The sequence below is a fragment of the Chrysemys picta genome, chromosome 6 (genome assembly GCF_011386835.1).
Source record: "Chrysemys picta bellii isolate R12L10 chromosome 6, ASM1138683v2, whole genome shotgun sequence".
Classification (NCBI taxonomy): domain Eukaryota; kingdom Metazoa; phylum Chordata; order Testudines; family Emydidae; genus Chrysemys; species Chrysemys picta.
The window spans coordinates 52,154,195-52,171,588 of record NC_088796.1 but is presented as its reverse complement, the minus strand read 5'-3'; the positions used below and the strand labels follow the sequence as shown (position 1 = coordinate 52,171,588).

General features: G+C 45.8%; 1 protein-coding gene across 5 annotated transcripts in view; it reads right to left on the bottom strand.

The window, feature by feature from the left end:
* VCAN (versican) overlaps positions 1-11,204 on the bottom strand; it is a 137,205-nt gene extending 126,001 nt beyond the window's left edge. For 2 of the 5 annotated variants that reach the window (XM_005288159.5, XM_065599136.1), the window contains exon 1: positions 10,788-11,170. The gene's annotated coding sequence lies outside the window, so the exon portion shown is untranslated. Of the gene's footprint in view, positions 1-10,787 lie in introns of all 5 variants that reach the window. The other 3 variants (XM_065599135.1, XM_065599137.1, XM_024104516.3) reach the window with 3 other exon arrangements.
* Positions 11,205-17,394: the final 6,190 nt, after the last annotated feature.

Genomic DNA, 17,394 nt, shown 5'->3' with positions numbered 1-17,394 from the left:
CCTCCTAAGGGGTTGTGGTGGGCTTCCCTGCAGCACGATATCTCCTAGAGTGCCCCCTGTTGGGTTGTGGCTGCACCTCCGCCCTTTATAAAGGTTGTGCCCATGGCTAAACGGTCAAATAACTTTAACTGAAGAAAACAAGAACAAAGTCTGTACTGACTTTGCACATTTCACTCCCAGGAGGTAGCCCTGGTCTAAGGGAGCAGGACCAGAGGAGTCAGAAAGGAATTCAAAGAGAGAAAGACCTGGGGAGAGAAATGTGCTGCTTCTCAGCAGTGTTGATCGTGGATTGCTTCCCACTTCCTACCCCACTATGGTGCACTGAGAGGCTGAGTGAGAGTGAGGGATCCAGCAGAGGGAGCAGCGAGACAGGGAGAGGGAGACGTGTTTGATTAGGGTATATAGCCTCTAAAAGCAAGGAGGAGAAGAGGAAACCTTGCTTAGTGACTGCAAACTCTGCCTGCAGATGGGTGACACAACATGGTAATTCTGCAGGCCAGGCTGTGTGCACAGATGCTGGCGTGGGGTCCTGCACACTCCTCATACACCGCAGAAAAGTTCTCTACCCTGAAAAGCTCCCTGCAACGGAGCTGTGTCAGGGCAGGCCAGAGAGGGGACCATGGGACCCACATTTCTGCAGTTCCAGTGGCCCCACCACTTTGTACAAAAGGTGCAGGGAGCCAGTGGCAGCTATTCCATCTGTGGCCCGGTGTGCTGGCTTCCAGGCTGGGGCTGGGATTTCACCTCCCCACCCCACTGCACTTCACCCCGCTACTTGGAATTCATGCCAGGGAATGGCTTTCACTCTAATTGATCAACAGTTACAGAATCATCTCAAAGAAATCTACTGTCAGATATTATTGCTGGCTAGTGATTGAAGGCTACTGGAAATAGCACCAAAAATAGAAAAGTAAAAGAGAGAGGAAAAAATGGTGAGGAAGGGTAATTGATAAGAGTCCTTGATGGTATCCGCATGCCTTGCAGATGAAGGACAGTACATAGGCATGAATGTTTTGACATGTTTCATACACAACCTTCTATTTACTACTGCTGAATTTACAGTTGCTACACACCGAGCTTGAATGTTTTTTAAATGTTGCACAGTGGCTTAGCCATGCCCCCACTGACTTTAATATGAAACACCCCCCTAGAACTCCTCACAACTCCAAAAATCTACCTCAAAATACATTAATTTTCAAACATCTTGCCCAAATCTTCTCTAACCTGTAGGACCTACCTAATCAATTTAACAGTGGATGGTTCTATTTTCTCCAGATTCACGTGTGCGACTCCCATTGACATTATCAGGGGACACATATATGTAGTGCGGGAACAATATTCTACACTGTAACTGACCCCAGTACAGGGTGTCCCTGTTGTACTCCAGTCTTTACCTGCCTGGTAGTATGCTGGGTGTACCACATGCTGAGGCAAGATCTATAGTTGCTTCAAACTCTCGGCCCTTCAGACCCTAGCCCTCAGTGGGTTCCCTTAAACATTCACAGATTCTAATGAAATAACAAAGGATTCCTTTACTGGGGTGCCAGAAACAGAGGTGCAATTACCTTAGGCACAATGTCTTTAAGACCAAAGATCACAACAATTCTTAATTCAGGTCTTATGGGCAGTCCAGTCCAGGGGTATGAAGTGAGGCTCCTCAGACCTAATACCAGGGATACTCTCTCCAGCAACATCACTCACTGACCTTCAGATCCCTCAGCCAGTGTCCAGTACTTTTATCCAGCACCTGAAGTCTCATTCAGACCTATCCACCTCACCTTCTGCTTGCAGGCCCCTCCCAAGCATCTGTCATGGCTCCTGCTGGCCCCCCTCACCAGCCCCTCTCCTAGTCCTTTGGTCACAGCTCTTAAGCGGACCAGCCTTCCCTCTCAGGTGTAGTTTGACTTCTATTTTTGGGAGGGCAAGTCCAGTCAGGCCAACGGGGCCATGCATGGCGGTGGGGGACGGGGGGGAGGGGCAAATTCCACATCTGCCCAAGGCTTGCCAGCTCCCACAATGCAGCCACCATTCTCTTGTTCCTGTCCTAAATCAACCTCTGGCTCCCTTCTAAGCCAGGCCCCCTCTAACTTGAGTTTGTACATCCCTTCACTATTACAGTTATGGATTCCTCTGCTAGCTAGATGAGAGGTTAACCAATGAACATTAACGAGCCAGCAGGTTCATTATAGGACCATATTTACAGATAGAGGGAGCCTAGACAGACTGTGTAGTAGTTGACCTGTTGAGAAATAATTCTTCCCAACTCAAGACTGCAGGACTTGGACATATATTTTATTTCTACCCTCTATTGAAAAATGCAAGTGTGACACTTTTCAACTTGAAAGAAGCCAAAACACTTGACAAAACTTAACATCTATAACAAGTGCTACAGACACTACACACAGCCTGAAACGCTGCCTCCTTGGAGATAAAATAGCAGCAGTACTCTAACAGCTCACAGCGATGCTACCCTATGTCTGAATACTGGAAGTGAAGAATACCTTTTAAGAATATTGCAGGAAGAGTCCAGATGAGCAAATATTACTCAAGTTGGAATTTGGTTAGCACATCACGGGCCCCATTCTAATCTCACACCAGTTTTACACCAGTGTATCTGTTGATTTAAGTGGGATTACTCCTGATTTAAAGTGATGTGAGAACATAATCTCTGCTTCCCTCTAAGACTCCAGATCAAGAAAGAGAGGAAAGGCCTCCAGTGTGATACATATCTATGGAGCTATCAACATTTTATCCAGCCAGAGAGATTGATGGTCTCTATCAAAAGGTGTTTGTCAGTCCTAGCCATTTCCTCCCAGGTGGCAGTGAAATAATGGTCTCCTAGGGTTATTCATTCATTATTTTCTTCAGAAGAAGCCAGGTGTCTGAGGCATTGTGATCTGACATGTAACAACTTCCCATTGTAAAAGTTTATAGTGGTTATGTTTGTTGTGAGCAACAAAAGAATGATCAAAAGAATTAAAGAGTGGTTAGCCTCAATTTTTCCTTGACTCACACCTTGCAAAGAAATGGAGCTTAGTGTTAGTAATGGCACAACATAGATCTAAGTTTTTTTTTTAAATAGGGATTTGCTGGCTCTTAGGAGACCCCAATCCCAAACCAAAAATCAGTTTGATCCCCCTGTGATATCTAAGAGGGAACATCCTGGGGCTTCTTCATGGTAGCAGGAAAAGGCAGCTCAGGAGCTATGACTTTTTGTGGCCCAGCCCCAGGACCTAACAGGTTCCCCAGGATAGGAGGCTCTTTAGCAGGGAGGGTGAGGGTGGGATGGTCCTATTCCCCATGTCTCTTCTCCACTCCTCCACCTCCCAAAAGCCCTGCTAACTTCAGCGTGATCTTGATTAGATCATTTTGGCTCACAATTTTTCCACTGGACTGCCTTTTATTGCCCACCCCCTGCTGCTACCATGACGAACCCCATAGGGAGCTACCTTTCAGATGTCACAATAGAGAGTGGAGTTTATCCCTGGTTTGGAGTTAGGATCTCCTGGGAATCTAATCATCCCCCCTACCCCCACCCCAACCCTTCAAAATGTATTGCCAACCCCAAAAGTTCAAAAATCATGTCAGACCCTAAAAAATCATGAGTTTGGCTCCAAAATCACAAGCGGTTTTTTTTTTAAAGATCCTCATGATTTTTGGTCTGCCTTTTGATTTATAAACTCCCCCTGCCCATCATGTGTAAGAGTATGTGCGCATGTGTGTGTGTGTGTGTATTATTACAGTGTTGCCAACTCCCCACAAAAGTATTAAGTAAGTTGATTCTGACCCCTGCTGCAGGAGTTTTCCTGGATGACTGAAGGTGCAAAGCTTCCAGCTTCTCCCCACATCCCAACACTCTAATTCAGGGGTCGGCAACCTTTCAGAAGTGGTGTGCCGAGTCTTCATTTATTAACTCTAATTTAAGGTTTTGTGTGCCAGTAATACATTTTAACGTTTTTAGAAGGTCTCTTTCTATAAGTCTATAATATATAACTAAACTATTGTTGTATGTGAAGTAAATAAGGTTTTTAAAATGTTTAAGAAACTTCATTTAAAATTAAATTAAAATGCAGAGCCCCCTGGAGCGGTGGCCAGGACCCGGGCAGTGTGAGTGCCACTGAAAATCAGCTCACGTGCCATAGGTTGCCTACCCCTGCTCTAATTAATTAGTTATAGGCCCCTTGCAGCCGTGTATTTGCCTGCATCCCTGACCTCTGCCCCCTCTTCAGACCCCACATCAATTCTGTCCCCCAGCCCTATATCTGCTCCTCACCCCGCGGGGCATCTCTGCTCCTCTTGCAGCTTCAGGGGTTCTTCCCTCTCCCTGTCCTGCCCCACCACACAGCTTGGGGTCAGCCACTGTGAGGTCATCTTCTCTACCTTCCCAGGCCAGGGGGTGAGACAGCTCAGGGGGTTATTTGCCCTACAATCTTTTCCCAGGCCTGGTGTTCCTGGAAGGAGCAGAAAGGAACTAACCCATTTTTCACAAGAGGGTGCAGAGCCACCAGGAATGTTGGACTATTTTTGCTTCCTCTTCCCCTCCCCCACCTAAACTCCTCTCTGCTCCTGGGGAGGGAAAGGGGAGGTAAGAGCTCTGCCTAACGCCTGCAAAAGACTGGCTGCTCTTTCCTAGGACATAAGGAAGTGGGGAAGGAAGCCAATCAGAGGGGGTTTTCCCCAGAAGTGCTAAAATTCCGAGAAAGCTGGAGAGTCTCAGGTCCTAATGAAATAGGCTCTAGCTGGGGTCCAACTAGCCTCATGATGAAATTGCAAGAGTTGGCAGCACTGCATGCATTTTTGTAATTTGGCCCTTATTGTGCAATTACCCTCCAGGGCCACATTTTTCTTTTAATAAAGTGATGCTCAGGGTTACAGCTACACACAGGTAGAAAAAAATCTAACCAACAGCTGCATCCAGCCCTTTACAGGATCAGGCACCAGAGAAGTGAGTTAAGGCCACTCTTCCTAGGGCTAAAGGGAACAAAAGGCCACTGCACATCGCAGAGACCAACTCCCCAGTGCTGCGTAGGCAAACTAGAAAAGCCCCATCCCAGACATAACATATGTGCTGCCTCCAGCCCTTAGCAGGACCGGGCACCAGCTGAGCCCTGCACTTCCATGTTATGGCTGGAACTTTCTCAACTGTTAGCCTCCATAATCTACAAGCAGTCAGTATTTCATGTGCCCTTTTCTTTTTCTTAAACCTGTCTTTCACCCTTTCATACCATCAGATTGACTGTTAATTGCTGACACTTATTAACTTTGCCATAAGTGCCATTTAATTAACTTTGCCAGTTTTTCCACATTACTTGCATATGATTAATTGCTCCATTGCTGCCACTTGGTTAACTTGGTCTTTGTTTAATTCATCAGTCATTATCACTTGCACTGTTATGTCCATAAGTAGATTACAAACTCTTAACTAGGGTGCCTGCTCCAGTACCTTTCCTCCACTAGCAGCCCCAGAGGGAATTCCTCTGGGCCACATAACTACAGCTCAAAGCAGAGGGCGGGGCTATGCTGGAAGCTGAAGGGAAAGTGTTCAGAGCAGGGTGGCAATTCTGGGCTGCAGAACAATCTTTGGCAGCTGTGCCGAAGCTGCTCTTAGATCAGTCCCTAGGCCACTTTGGTCCTGGAAGCAGTCCAGAATCTGAGAGATGCAAAGGTAGCAGAAAGCCTCCTTTCCACCCACCAAGGGCTGAGGTGCACTACAGACTCTGCCCCCAGTTCTTTTATATGTCTTGCAAAATACTGTGCACATGTAGGGTTAAACTGGAAAACAAGTAAGTGATGGTATTCATCCAAGTTCTGCTCACAAGTCCCTTCATGTCTCATAGCATGTCTCCCATTCTTGGCCCTGTCTTCCTCTTCCATTGCCTCTCTCAATCTCATTTGTGTGTTGTCCTCTCTAGCATTATTATGGTGAAAAGGAGAAAGTAGGGAAGAGAGAGGAATGGGAGGGAAAGAAAGAGCAATGGGGAAGGAGAAGAGAAATGGGGGGGTCGGGAGGGCAGGAGGAAGACCTGGACCCCTCCCCCAGGCTGGGAGGAGGATGGGCAGGGAAGGAGATCCCTGGAGCTACCGTATCCCATTACACCAAGGAAGGCAGTATTGGCTTTGGGGTGGGGCAAGGGAAACCTTGCAGCTCCTTCCCTGTTGTATAGAGCAGACTCGACTATCCGAGGGCTGAATTTGCTGTGTGCAGATTACTGAAATTTAAATACAAACTATGACCCTCACACTCCACAGGCAACAATTCGATTAGGCGAGCAAAAAGGGACTTATCCCCTAGCAATGCAAGCAGAAGCTGTACTAAGCAGGTCTCAGCTGGATGCCTCACTTTTTGCATATCTTACAAACTTTTCCAGCCTCGCTGGTTAGGAGCCACTAGAGTTGATTGGATTTGTGTTACCTGTTAGGTTCTCAAATACACATGCATATCTTACACATTTTAAGGTATCTACTGATGTCTTACACACCACTGTGAGTTTACACAACACACTCCAAAGATTCTAGCATGTCTGCGTCTGGGGTTCTACAAAGGACTTTGTGTTGCTTTTATCTTTTTTTAAAGCTGTCATTAGAAATAAGTAAATTATAAAAAGAAATCTGTTCAACCCCCTCCCTGCCATATGAATGCTCTGTGCACATTCAGCATAGCAACACGTGTGGCCCTGTTGTGCACCTAACAGCCTCATGTTCCAGTTTGCTATTGTCAGTCCTGTACTCGCATGTCCTGCACATGAAATTCCCCTTGACTTCAATGCACATGTGAATGTGAGGGCAGAATTTGTCCCTGTGTTAAGAATCATGGAGTCTTGAAGCAGGCCTCACAGCCTCTGTGTCCACACTGGGCCAAATTCACTAGTGCTGGAGCCTCAAAGGGGCAGTGCAATCTTCCCTTGGGGTTACTGCCATAAGAACTATCAAAGGGGCTGCTGCGCAGATAAGTGGAGTTACCCCAATGTTGCCAATTTGGTGCTTCATTGGCCTCCTATCAGGGGGAAGCCATGTTAGTCTGTATCCACAAAAACAACAAGGAGTCCGGTGGCACCTTAAAGACTAACAGATTTATTTGGGCATAAGCTTTCGTGGGTAAAAAACCTCACTTCTTCAGATGCATGGTTTTTTACCCATGAAAGCTTTTGCCCAAATAAATCTGTTAGTCTTTAAGGTGCCACCGGACTCCTTGTTGTTTTTATTGGCCTCCTGTGGTCCTTATAGACACAACCTCATTCCTGGCAAATTTTCCACTCCACCTAATATCAGCATAATCCTGCCCAGGGTGAGCTTGACCCATTGTTTGTATTGTGCCTTTAAACATATGTATGGGAAAAGAATGAATGGATCACATTTTGTTTCCGGTTGCATCCTCTTAAATCCAGAGTGACTTCAGTAGGGTCACTCTAGAGATTGACACCTGAGATCACAATCTAGGCCATGGTGCTGCCAATGAGAACCGGAGCCAATGTCCAGAGCATTGAAACAGGCTGAGTTCAGTGGGTAAAGATCATTCTATTAAGATTCCCTGTGATAGGCACATCTGGCAGGTTAGGATCAAGGTCACATTAATTCTAAACTGCCTCCGCTTGTTTTACTTTGTGTCATCGACCCCTGCTACCGCTGCACTGTATGCAGCTGAATGAGAAGATACCTGTCATGCTCTGTTTCCCCCTCCCCCCCCCCCCCCACAGTTAAACAAAAGGCACCACCCGGGCAATTTCTCTGCAGTTTCTAGCTTAACGCTTTACCCAAGCGGACAAAGAATCAGCAAAGGATCGAGCTAACTTCAGAGCTCCCCACCCCCGGAAGAATTTCCGAGAGTCCACGTGGCTGTAGGGAACAAGATCTCACCGGCTCCCTCCCCATGAGCCCAGTAAGTTCCTAGTTACTTGCAGGCAGCTCCCTTCCCAGCTGAAGGCGCGACAGCCCTCCGATCCCAGATCGCTAAATTGGGGGGGGCGCTGCTGGCATCTGAAAGTGCTCAGGCAAACTGCCCGAGTCCAAGTCCCTTCGGAGCTCATTGATGGCAGCAGCTGGGAACGCTCATATTGCGCTTTCCTGCGATACCCCCTCTGCCCGCCCGGCGAAGACCCACAATTGCCCTAGAGCGAAATCAAACCCAAACTGAAACCCCTCCAGCTCCTGCCTAACACTCCAGTCCTTGGCCTCCGAGCGGCTCCTTCCCCTCCTCATACCGTCAAATGCACGTTTCCAGACCCCAGAGGGACTCTGAAAACAGACGGGGGTGGAAGAAACGTTATCTCTGAGCCTGGTTTGTTTGCTTTCCCGAGCAGCTCTGTTTGAGCTACATGGAGGATCCTCTGGGTCTTGTCATGTCACCGTTGGAAGTTTAGAGTTAATATCTGTTCCGTCTTGAAGCATCCATCATCTGGGAGAGGCTGGAATGTCAGCTAAACCAATATTTAAAGCAGATCTAAGCACTTCCTTAGCAGGAAAGCTTTTCGGAGGAAGAGTTTTGGAGGCGAAGCTTAACCTGAAAGTAAACCTCACATTTAAACAAGGCGTCTGCCCTAATAATCAAGAGGAATACTCTACCATATTTTAGTAATAACACATTGTTTTAATATGCAAAGGGACGATGGAATAACACAAGTCATTGTTGTATGCAGGGGGAAAGTAACGCTAGACCAGTAAACGCCCGGACTGGTGATTATTTACCATTCATTGTTGATAACAAATGGTGTCTGGATGCTGGTTACAAAAATGTGATCTTTGGTATTCCCCGTTTCACCAGTAGGGGGAGCCGAGGGTCTTCTCGAGACCGGAAGATTCCTAGACATCAGCTCAGGGTTTAGAACCGATTAAATGCACCGCCCCCCACCATGTATCAGTGCTCAACAGGAGGACGGAGCCTGTTAGCGATTTTACACAGGAACCAAGCCACTGAAGTCCTGTCCAGCCCATTCATTTATTGGCGGGATGGGGGGAGGGGTTACTGGGCACACAGGCTTTCCTTGCTAGAGAAAATACCCTGCCCCTCTCCTGGAGGTTGTCTCAGCGGCACTGCGTGTTTCATGGGAGGACGGATTCCTTTTGGACCAAGTCTCTGTTCTAGTTCTCCAGCTTTTATTATTCCCAATCTACCCAGATAAATTCCCCTCGCTTCCCAGACTTAGTAACATGCCGATGTGCTAAGCGAACAGCTGGATTTTCAAAGCAATTACTTCCAGCTATGACATAGGTTTTTCCTTTTCGCTTGAATTGTATTGAAATGGCGGTCCCACACCCTGTGACATTTAGAGAAATCTGGGCACGTTCTAATAGGATTGAGTAATAGCCACGGACGGACTTGAGGTTTGTAAATTTCACATTGCTTAGTCCCCTGGATTGTTATTGGTACCTCCTAGCTAAGCCATTCCCCTGGGCTCTCCTGCAGCCAAGTGAGGACTTAACCAAGAGAAAGGGAAAGTTCCTTAATTATTCACTTTGGGTAACAAAATAATAATAATAATAATAATAATGAGCGGCTCTTTCATTTGCCCTGCAATATGCTTCAGAGAAACGCCACTGACCTTTACGTTTGGTTTTAAAGTTGTTTCAGATCTGCCAAGTCTTACTAATTTGGTAAGGAAACTCCCTCTTTTGGGAGGAAAAAGCAGTGTTTAAAACATCTCCCTCTTAGGGCGGACTGTGCAATGTGTTTCAATGGGACATTTCAAATCTCTCATTTCTCAAAAAAAAAAAAAAAATCTCCACGGCTCACTCATTAAAATTGGCTCCGCTCTGATGTATGAAGGCTAGATAAATGATAGATAGATTAGACTGAACGTGACAGGTGGGGTAATGAGAGAGCATGTCCTCGCATCCTTCCTTAAATCCCTTTGTGTGCAAAAGTTTTAAACAAGGGCGGTTCAAATGGGGGAAATGGACAAGATCACAACAAATGCGTCTATCTCTATGATTCTCCTTAGCAAAGGAGCTTTTTTTTCCCGCGGTCTAAACTCCCCTAATTCCTTCCATGACGCTTGCTCACTCTCTTTCTAAAACAAAGGGGGAACCCAAGGACTAGGGAGAAAAGGCAGCGTCTTGTGTTCCCAAGGAGCAGAGAAGCTGGCTGCGGGTGTAACAGGGGGCGTTTTGCTCCACTAACCCTGTGATCCTTTCTCTCCCCCCCCCCCTTTTGCCAAGAAAATGTGGCTTAGAGAACGCCTGCTTTCTGTCTCCTCTGGAGGGATGCTGTCTAAAGAGGTCCCCCTGCCCCTCAGCCTGGGTCTGCCCTGAGAGCAGCTTTCCAGGAACACCAAAAAAGCACTCGGGACATAAGAAACTGACCATACACTATTCCACAGGCGATTAAACCTGGTGGCTAGAAAGGCTCCCCAGCCAGGACAATTCTTATTGTTCCAATGGTGGTATTTTGTGTATTTAACACCCCTACAAATAGTTCCTCATTTCTCCCTTCGCTTAGCCTCCTAAGCCCCATTACAAATCAAGGTGCAGTTCTACCTTGCTATCCATTCGACAACCAATACCAGAGAGTTATTTCACTGTCGCCACCCCCAAACTCCTCTATTCCCCAGATTTCTTTGTTCTACTCTTTTCCCCAGTAAATGTTGTGGGTCACCAACAAAACCTTCTTATTTTCTACTTGTCCTTGAAAACTTACCCAGATTTTTAAAATTTACCATATCTTCCGCCACCTTAGCTTTCCAGTTAAACGCTTTGTCTTTGAAGGTACCAACAGCAAACAATAGCTTTAAATATTACACGAGGTGTTTTCTAGCAGCCAAATGTAAAACGTGCATAAAAAGGAGCATAGTTACCTTAAAAGGTAGTTTATTGCAGAGACTGCAAAAAATCACAACGTGGTGCTAGGACTAGTCCAGAGTTCCCAGTGGCCGCATGAAAGAGTAAATCCCCTGGTTAGTGCTGGAAGGAGATGCTGATTCCGGGGTCTCCAGCCCTCCCCACTGATGAGCACCTGATTCCAAGCTGTTGAGTCTGAACTGAGTTCTAGCAAAAGAAGGAGCAAGACAGCTTGCCTGCAAGTTCAAATGCGAGCTCCAACACCCATCATTACTATATCATTGTACCGTCAGAGCTGCAAGAGGAGGGGCCCTAGCTCTGTAAGAGGAGGGTGGACCCACACATGCTCTTGAAGAAGCCCGCAGCAAGAGCAAAGAGCTCAGAACTCTGTAACACAGGAGAGGGGGCAGGAGCAGCTAGTTCCCAGCGCTTCCTTCGCCAGGCACTCCCCAGTCCCTCCTGACAAAGTACCGGAGGAGGGGGAAGCTGCTTTCTCAGTTCAGCGCCTTATTTTTCACAGAAAAGTTGTTCCCAACCTCTGAACACGATATGCTTTTGTTGAGTCAGCCCAGTACTTTTGGGGGAATATCCCTTACATGAACCCTAACGAGTCTGCGGGTAGCAGCAGATCATTTTTCATGTCAAGGGAAACTGAACGCGATTTCTTGCTGTTAGAACCATACAAACAAATAGAACGCTGAATAAAATTGTCGCTCACACACGATCTTCCAGCCAGAAAGGCTATGTTTTGTCCTAGCGTGAAGGAAGCATTGTATCCCAAATTAAATAATTAAAAGAGAACGAAGGAACTCTCCTATTGTGTCTTCCAACACCAGTTAAATGGGGGAAGTGATCGGAATTGTAATCGCTTTAAAAAAAATCTCAACGGAGGTTTGTAATGAAAGAATATATTGGTGGTTGTCTGTGCCACATTCACAGGCAGTCCCAATCCACAGCACCGAGCCAGGGTCCCCCCCCCCCCTTCCCATTTACTCATCTCCCATCTCTTTTGAGATTAGATTAGGCATTTGCTGTCCAAATCTCTTTAAAACGGCAGATGAAGTCACCTTTGCAGTGTTACTGTAGTCCTGTTGGTCCCAGGACACGAGGGAGTCAAGGTGCACCCGGTCAAGTTAATTTGACCAATTTCTGTTGGCGGAAGGGACAAGCTTTGTAGTGTCACAGAGCTCTTCTTCAGGTCTGGAGAAGGTAACCAGCGTCAGAGTATGAAGTCATGGTCAGAAATCTAAATACAGTGTTTTATAGGGTCTCTCTCTAGCTCCACTTTAGCAAAGGGTCGATTAGTGTTTCCATTGAACACTTTTTAAAATGTATATACATGTTTATTAGAAGGCACACATCGATGTACATGCTGGGCACAATATACCTAGCAAAGATAATACCTATCTGCAGAGTGTCAATTCCCCTGGGCACCATGGACCGGATTCTGATCACATTCATAGGGGTGTAAATCCGGAGTGAGTCAACTTGAGACAGTGAAGATATTCTGGATTTACACTGGTTTAAATGTGATCACAGTCGAGGCCCATTACTTCAAAAAGAGAAAGATTAAGAATGCACATTGACAGTGTACTAGATGTGTGGTTCTCAATCAGGGAACCCTACCGCTGGGTACATCAACTCATCTAGATATTTGCTTAGTTTTACAACAGGCTACATAAAAAGCACTAGCAAAGTCAGTACAAACTAAAATTCCATACAGACAATGACTTGTTTATATTGCTCTATATGCTAGACACTGAAATGTAAGCACAATATTTATACTTCAACTGATTTATAATTATATGATAAAAATGAGAACATAAGCATTTTTTTGTAATCGCGTGCTGGGACACTTTTGTATATTTGTCTGATTTTGTAAGCAAGATGTTTTTTAATGAGGTGAAACTTGGGGGTACACAAGACAAATCAGACTCCTGAAGGGGGTACAGTAGTCTGGAAAGATTGAGAACCACTGTACTAGATAGTAGCACGTGAAACAGCACTCATAGAAAAACCTGGAGAATAGGTGTGTCTATTATTACAAAGGCCAGGTTCAGAGTTGAGCAAATTCCTGGCAGTGAATGCTATGAAAATGTGGCGGGATTTCATGCAAAGCTTTCACGATTATTGTTTCGACTCATGCACCCCTTGAGTTTCTTTTCAGTTCTGTATTTAAGAACCCCAAAGCACACTGTCACACTAGGCCATAACTCGATAGTATTTGGCACTTTAAGGGTCATGGCTAGGCGAAACTGTCCAATCTTCACAGGTGCGCCCAAAAATTGCTGCTGGTTCATCAAAAGTTTTCACAGACGTTAGCAAAATTCGAGAGGAACCTGGAGCATCAACTGAGTAGCAGTATCAGCGTTTCTTAACAAAAAGGCTTGGTGTTTTATAAATTCTCTGACTGCTGGTAGTTAGAGAGTTTTAAAGTCTGTTTAATGCCATTGTATTTAAGAACAGAAGGTATGTGTTTAAAAGTGGCCTATGCCTAAGTTTACACTATTTTCGTAAATTGTGTAAAATAATAAAGGGTTTATTTTTACTGAGCACACCCATTGCCTATTAAAATTAATAGGAGTGATGGTCTGGTTGAAAGAAGAGACCCGCGAAGTGTCTAGTTTTTAAATTCTTAAAGCTACTGCGGTGTAACAATAAGGTTTTAATATGTATGTCGATACTCAAAGTAAGCAAGGCGTTTGAATGTGTATTTTACAGACTTAAAAAGGCAAAGAAATTCACGCAGGAGCGTTACACCTGGTCCAGTTTAACCAGCAGAAATCAGGACAATCAGCGTTAGTACTAAAACTCTTATCTTCATTTCGCTTGGTTTATGCCTAAATATTGCAGCCCTAGAGACTATCCTCATGATAGACAGTCGCCCTCTATACTGAGGCTGCATGAGCTGCAATGCTTCAGCACAATGTACTGATTAAAGGAAAACCTTTCACCTTTCACTCTGAATTCCCTTGGTTATGTTGGTTTAAAGTCCCACTCCCTACATCTCTCCATCCCCCCCCCTTTTGGATCCTTGCCTGTAGATCAAACACTTAAATGACATATGGGTAAAATATTTGCCAAGAGAAACCCAGTTCTCACGATGGGAATTTACTGTTCCTTTCGTTTCAGATTCATTAGTTCACAAGACGCCAACAATGTTCAGCTCCCTTTTCTGCAGCACCTCCAGCGCAGGCTGAGGATGAATGAAACTATTTTGCTCCTGCCCTTAACGTTTTGCTAAGCTTTTTATTCGCGTATGCAATAGGAAAATCACTTTCCACTAGAAAGAACGAGGACAAGAGGGAAATAGTTAAATGGTACTCATTATCTTTACAATTCTGTTCGTAGCCAATCCACCCGGGCGATTCAAATATTAACCATGGAGCTAAATTGGGTTATCAATGATCGAATATTATCGAGGTCAGACCCCTCTTTATAGTCTACACTTTTTCTCACCTGCCTGTTTTCGGCAGATCTTTACCCTGTTGTCTATATTTGTTACTTTCCTTCCCTGTCCCTAGGGAAGTAGCGCAGGGTCCGGGGGGAAATGACCAGATCTGTCTTTTCATCGCCTCTCGACATTATCGGCAATTGAAGATTGAACAATTGTTCTTGGCTGTCAAAGGAACCGAACTGAAGAAACTCCAGGGAACGCCTGCTTTTCTTTACCTCCTGGCCAGAGCTACCTTTTCCAGTTGCCCAAGAGCGATCCACTGAGGAGCATGAGGAATTACCCTACTGCAGCCTTTGGCTACGTTTATAGCAAGAGGGAACCACAGCCATTAGGCGGGGAGGGGGTCACCCACTACAACCCGCGGTTCCAGCCCAGAATAAAAAGCGCGCTCTGCTTCCCCGCCCATCGCTGCCAGGTAAGAGATGGCCCGGCTGGGAAATGACTGGTGCAGCTGGAGAGCACGCCATGGCAATCCCCCCAAGCGAGGCGCCATCCAGCTGCAACCAGCCTCCCGTTGAAGGGATGTCTCGCGAGCGGGGAATCCTTTATGCAAAGCGCAGCGCCTCACATGTGGATTGGGACGCTCCAGAGCTTCATTCATAGCGCGGAAGAAACCACAGCGCGAGGAGCCGCCCCCTTTCCCCTCCCCCTGCCTGGCCCCGGGAATACACTGAGCGGGGCGAAGGGACAGGAGGGGGCCTCCCGCGCCAGCTCGCTCGCTCCGCACTGGTGGCCAAGAGGGGGCTAAAGCGGCAGGATCCTCCCCCTAGAGGCGAGGGGCTCACACAACCCTCATTCCCCGCATTAGTTACTCGCCTAGAGTTAGACCGCTGCTTGTATGGGGAGAAGGGGCTCAGCAGCCCCTAAGATCTTCCCTTTCCCTGCATGGGCCATCAGGAGCAGAGGGGCTCCTGGGTCCCCCCTCCCAGGAGACTAGGGTGAGGGAGCGGGGTTACTTCTCAGCTCCGTCCGTACAAACGTTTCAGCCCTGGCGAGGAGAGTGGCCAGAAAAGCCCCTCTGAAGAACGCGCTCCGTTCCGGTGAGACCCTACTGTAAATACACAGTCTCTTTGGTGTGCCCGCCCCCATCACACCCGAGAGCGCTAAATGGGAGCGGGCTCAGCGCTCTGCACTGAGAGCGAGGTGCCTGGGACCAGCCCAGCCCTGGCGCGGCGGATTCAGTCCCACCCAACAAGGGATCCGATTTTCTCTAGAAGGGGATTCCTGGAGGTTTCTGGCGTGGCGGCGTTTGCCGGGGAGCTCGACCAGTCAGCAATGAGAACGTCTCGCTCCTTTCCCCTTTGTACTAACTAAGCCCACACTTACATGCGAACTGCGCCGCCTTCCCCTCACCCAGAGGGAGGCTTCCCACCTACTAGGGCTGGCCCCGCTTCTCGGGGAGCCCTGAAGCGCTCAGGAGTCTGAGCCGGATCCAGACAGAATCCACTCAGAGCCTCCTGAAGTTGCTAAAACAGAACACGGGCCATAGACTCGGTGCGGGGCCCAGCTAATTGAAGTTTCCCTCTGAACACAAGGAAGCAGCAGAGATCTTAAAACACAGCGCTACAGCGGCACGTCAGAGGGGAAGAGGCATGAGGTTGCACTAGTGGACTTTTGCTACCTATTTAATTGAGGCACAGTAGGGCGGGGGGGGGGGGTGGAGATTCCCTAATGATGATTGCTGCACTGATTGCAATAGGAGATTTGACTTTCTGCAGGTTGAGGAAGGGGGATTACAACACAAATGAAATGAACACGACACTTATATACACAGAGCCGAATTTGTCCAGGGAACAGCGTAAATGCAACAGGCATAACTCCAGTTTTCATTTTAGTACCAACAGGACTCACAATTATATAGTGAATATTGATGACAGAGAGTGCTTCAGAATTCAAGGTAGAAGATCTGAGTGGCTGATTTTAAAGGCAGAACTCACGCAAGAGAGTGTGGTGTGCTTTAAATTAACACCATCAACGTGTATTATTCTTAATTGCTAGTAATAAAATATCTTGATTGTGATAGAGCACTCTGTAAATAATAAACAAAAAAATCAATTAAATATTATAAAGAGGGCTTCTGCCTCTTTGCAGCTGCTGCTGTCTTTTCAGCAAGGGAGAAAGTGGCTACAGATAAATAGTGAAATTGACTATCCCGAGACAGCTATTGAATGCACAAAGAAAGTTTATATCTATCAAGTGTCTCAACTTTCAGTTCCAGTAATTGTAGGTATTATTTACAACTACAGTTGATAGCACATTTTAAAACTGAAATGAGAATTTGGAGCTGATGTGTCCCTTTAAATTTAAACTGAGAAAGGGGCTCAGAAGAGTAATATAGGTAAGTACCATAGCTTACTCCTGTTTCTTGTTTGCACAGTATACTTCAATCATTCGGTGAAACTTGGGGGGTGGGGGAGGAAGTGATCCGCAATTTCGTCAGTCCAAGACGAAAAGAAAACAGAAGAAGGAAACTGATTTACTCTAGAGACCCTCAGGGTTTCTGAGACTGGTGAGCAGTAATGGGAAAGGTGAGGAGTTAGTATGGATAGAAAAACAAACCTCCTCTACAACCTTTTGGTATTTTAATCCTGCTTTTATTTAGCAAACTTTTTTTTTCTTTGGGACTTAGTTTTCTGCAACTGAATCAAAAGTCAGCTGAAAAAGGCGACATTTCCCTCACTATGAAACCCTCATTAAACATTCTATATAAATTAGAAGTTGGATGATTTATATCTTAATTTCTGATTCATTCTGAATATCAATTATTTTGTTTGTCCTTCTTGCTGTAAATACTTTAGGAGGATTATAACTGGTAGTAGTGAAAGCTACAAGTTAGGCTGCCAAATGTTTCCCATTAAAAATCACTATTTTCAGATGTTCACATGATCTTTGTGAAAAATGTTCAGGAAAAGGTCTATACTTTTTCTCAGCCCAAAAGTAACATAAAAGAAGAGTTTGAGAAAAATTCTGTTCACAATTTTGTAGTTATGGGACGGTGAATTTTTTTTTCCTCATTCTAAAAATACTTTAACCACAATTTTTATATAAGGCATTAAAAATGGTTATCTATAAATGACCCTTTGAGAGCAGTGTTTATTTTGAAATATTTGAATTTTTTTTAAATGAACAAAGTTGTGACCATGTGAAAATACCAAACTGAGCATGTG